The sequence below is a fragment of the Megalobrama amblycephala genome, linkage group LG23 (assembly GCF_018812025.1).
Source record: "Megalobrama amblycephala isolate DHTTF-2021 linkage group LG23, ASM1881202v1, whole genome shotgun sequence".
Classification (NCBI taxonomy): Eukaryota; Metazoa; Chordata; class Actinopteri; order Cypriniformes; family Xenocyprididae; genus Megalobrama; species Megalobrama amblycephala.
Genome location: NC_063066.1, coordinates 12,548,974 through 12,553,436, shown reverse-complemented (window position 1 = coordinate 12,553,436; position 4,463 = coordinate 12,548,974). Strand labels below are relative to the sequence as shown.

The 4,463-nt window shown below is 47.7% G+C and overlaps 1 pseudogene; it reads right to left on the bottom strand.

Annotated features, from left to right (window-relative positions):
* Window positions 1-242: 242 nt before the first annotated feature.
* LOC125259506 lies at window positions 243-359 on the bottom strand (annotated as a pseudogene).
* Between the last annotated feature and the right edge of the window lie 4,104 nt (window positions 360-4,463).

The window sequence follows — 4,463 nt, the reverse complement described above, 5'->3', positions numbered from 1 at the left end:
AGGAGGCCATGATGGACAGAGACCAATGGGCAAATTTGGCCAGGATGTCGGGGTTACACCCCTACTCTTTTCGAAGGACATCCTGGGATTTTTAATGACCACAGAGAGTCAGGACCTCGGTTTAACGTCTCATCCAAAGGACGGAGCTTTTTGACAGTATAGTGTCCCCATCACTATACTGGGGCATTAGGACCCACACAGACCACAGGGTGAGCACCCCCTGCTGGCCTCACTAACACCTCTTCCAGCAGCAACCTAGATTTCCCAGGAGGTCTCCCATCCAGGTACTAACCAGGCTCAGCCCTGCTTAGCTTCAGTGGCCAACCAGTCTTGGGCTACAGGGTGATATGGCTGCTGGCAATGTGCAATAAAGAGACTAGGAATGAAAGCAATCTCTTTAATTTATATCTGAATTATTATCCTGAGTGAGAACAATTAGTTATTTATTTACTTTCAGTCTTCATCTTGGTTACACTTTATTTTACAGTGCCATAGTTACATTGTAATTACTCAGTTAAGTACTGAGTACTATTAATTAACTACATGTACTTACTATAGGGTTACAGTTAGGGTTTGGTTTAGGGTTAGTGACTTGTAAATATAATACATGTTCGACATTACGTCAGAACTGAACTGACGAATTGGGATCTCACCTGAGAGTCCAATCACCTTCAAGTGTAAATTAAATGAGCCAATGCACATTGGCGTGCAAGATTTGCATGTCGTGCTCCGCCCAGCAGTGCAGGTATAAATGTGGAAGCAGATGCAACACACATTTAGGTTTTTGCTTCGAAGCAGAGTGGTTCAACTGTTCTGCTCTTCCATTCACCAGATAGTGTTTCTACAAGTGTCTGTGAGTGCTCTTCGGGGTAGAGGCCTCTGCTATCTGGTGTTGCTGTGATGGCGCTGCAGTGGTGGTCACGATCCTTCAGAGCACTTCCTGTTGTTTCATAACAGCCCTAAAAGAGCTTTCTGCACACTGCAGGCTGCACTATTCCCTGACAGCTGTGCTGCAGCCATTTCCTATGTGCGCTTCAGCACTACAAGAGAGCTAAATTTCCCTAAAAGAGCAAACACGGGTGTGACACTGCGTCTTTTTAAAGATGTCATTCCATCCATGTGTTTCTGGATGCGGTCGTTACCTGGGTCCGGATGACAATCACGATCGTTGCCTCACATATCTGGGTGTCAAGCATGCTGAGATAGCTTTTGTGGATGAGTCATGTACCCACTGCGGGAGGATGACCATCACGGTGTTGTGTTCGAGACTTGAGTACCTCAAACGAGGTGGAGTCCCCTTGTCTATGCCCCAATCTAGTTCCTCTTCTGGGGCACCAGAATGCTCCTCCAGATGATCAGATGTCAATCGCTGTATCAGATGGTGAGCTAGAGTCTGCCAGGGATGAATACTCGGCTGCGTTGCCCACTTCGGGGAGAGTAGCGTTGCCTGAGCCTGACCCAGATTTGAAGGCTATGCTTTCCCGGGCCGCCGAGAGAGTCTGGCTTGAGTGGAGACCTCCACCCTGACCCAAACTTGAGGTTGAATGATTGGTAACTCAGGGAGGCCTGTGCTGGTTCTTAGCACTCCACCCCAGTGCCATTCTTCCCAGAAGTGCAAGAGGAGGTTACTAGATCATGGATGGCACCTTTTTCTGCCTGAAACCGGTCTGGTGCCTCCTCCCCCCTCACTACCCTTGATGGTGGGATGACCAAGGGTGGGATCCCCCTGGTGAAGCATGGTTGCCATGCAGCTGTGCCCAAAGAGTGCTGCCAACTGGAGGGGTAACCCGTGTCTCCCATCCAAGGCCTGTATGTTCTCGTCTGTTGTCATGGCCAAGGCTTACAGAGTCAGTGGACAGGCTGCCTCCACCCTGCACACTATGGCTCTCCTGCAAGTCTATCAAGCCAAGGCAGTTTAATAGCTGCATGAGGGTAGTTATGCCCCAGGGATGATGCAGGAGCTGCGCACATCGATGGACCTCACCTTGCATGTGACAAAAGTCACTACACGCTCCCTTGGTCAGACGATGTCCACCTTGGTGGTCCAGGTACAGGTCTTCTCTGGCTGAACCTGGCGGATATGAGGGAGACTGTCAAGTATTGATTCTTTGACTCCCCTATCTCCCAGGCTGGCCTCTTCGACAATGCAGTTGAGAACTTCGCCCAGCAGTTCTACCAGAAAGACTCGGGGAGGTAAGATAACATGACAACCATGTTTATTAACAATCAGCAAGCAAAATGTTGTAAGAAAGTTCTTTGGCGTAGGCCCCGTCCGTAGCTCAGATCCTAAAGGGTTGCGGACTCTGCATTTCCTGCCTGAAGATGAAGACAGGGGCATAGCCGACCCCTGGGAGGTATGGACAGGGACCATCCTGGTGGTGGTGGGGAGGATGGAGGTGAAGGTTTGCGTCAGCATCTGTGGACTCAAACATGTGTCAGAAATCTTATATACTCCAAGTGCAAGATAATGATTGGTTAGCTCTAAACTAATTGGTGACGTAACATTGAGTCTTCCTGGCAGAACTTATGCTAGAGCTTTCATTCTCGGTTGCACAGAAGCAGACAGAGGCGATCAGACACATCCTGCTCCGGCAGACTGCTGCTGCTTCCACCCTGCCGCCGACTGCAGCCCCTCCACCTGCTCATCACCGAGGGTGCCCCCTGTGGCTTCCTCCACTCCCACACAGCCTCAGAAGCAGCTTCCTCCCAGGGTCCAGTGGGGAGCCAGTCGCAGAAAGGCAGAGCAGTCCGTCCAGGCCCCTGCCAAAACAGGCAAGAAGCACAAGAGCAAGCGGTCCTGAGACGGGCGACCCAGAGATGGAGGGAATAGCTCTTCGGGAGATAGTGACCTCACCACTCCCTCCCCCAAAGGAGGGTCGGATGGAGAGTCCTTTGTTCAGTTTTGTTTCTCCTCATTAAAAGAGCAGTTTCCTCTACCTCTGGGTCCCAAGAGGGTGCAGATAGCGGTGTGCAATGCCATGCCTGGCCACCCTCTTCCCCCTCTCCTATCGCCAGTGGGCAGAAATGCATTTTCGAATGTATACGTCCTCGAGATTGTTTTGCAGTGATCGATCTGAAGGATGCGTACTTTCATGTCTCTATTCTCCCTCGACACAGACCGTTTCCGTGCTTTGCGTTCGAGGGGTTGGCATATCAGTACAAAGTCTTCCCCTCCGGGCTGTCCCTGTCACTTCGCGTCTTCACGAAGATCGTGGAGGCAGCCCTTGTTCCCATGAAAGAACACAGCGTTCGCATTCTCAACTACCTCGACGACTGGCTCATTCTGGCCCAGTCGCGAGAGCAGTTGTGCGAACACAGGTTGCTCAGAGACCTCAGCCAACTGGGAAAAGAGCAAATTCTCCCCCATGCAGAGGATCTCTTTCATTGGTATGGAGTCGGTCAACCTAACAGAACTCCTCACAGAGAAACATGTTCACTCAGTGCTTGAACTGGTTTAATTCATTCAAGGGCAGGGTGACCCCACTGAAACTATTTCAGAGAATCCTGGGGCATATGGTATCCGCAGCCACAGTAACACTGCTTGAATTGCTTCATATGAGGGCACTTCAGCAATGGCTTCACAGCTGAGTTCCAAAATGGGTGTGGAAATGCAGCACGTACTGTTTACTTATTTATATTTTGTTAACTTATTTTATTATTTTTAACTTAAAAAAGCACATTTTTGTATTAAAGGGATAGTTCATCCTGTATGTTCTTGACATATGTTCATCACAAAATATGTTATTTTGTGTTCAGCAGATAAAAGAAACTCATACAGGTTTGGAACAACTTGAGGGTTAGTAAATGATGACAGAATTCCTATTTTTGGGTGAACTATCTCTTTATACATAATGTTCTGATTGTCACATCACACACCAGTTTGTGGATATACAAACTGCTTATCGCTGGAAACCTGTCACATTGTGGATGGTTATGGCACAATGTAAAAGGGAAAAAGTGTCTGCAAAAACTAAACATCTAAGATTAAGTTTACGATTTCCCTGATGCAGTGACAATAACATTTATTAGCCAAGAGTATCTCAAATGTACAAAGTCAAGTCAAGACAAGTCAAAGTCAGTGCAATCTTAGGGATTAAATGCACATATATTAACCTATTGCATAGCTTGTATAACTCCAGGGTAGGTCTTTTGCCATTGCTGGGGTTGATGTTAGGATAAAGTTTAAATTAATTTTTATTCATGAATTGGTTAAAAAAAAAAAAAAAAACTTGGCTGGGGTTTTGGTTGACATTTTTAAAATGATGAGCATTGCCTGTGAAAAGTGGGTGGAAATCACTTGACTTCTGTACACGGTAAAGAGTAAAAGCTTGGGGCAAAAAGTGAGTTCACATTGTTGGTCTGTTTCTCTCAGGGGAAAGAGGCAGAGGCAGAAGTGTTCTATGGGCCTCCCTTTTCTGGAGGTGAGAGGTGGCGTATTCGTTCAGTAGAGCTAACAGGAACAC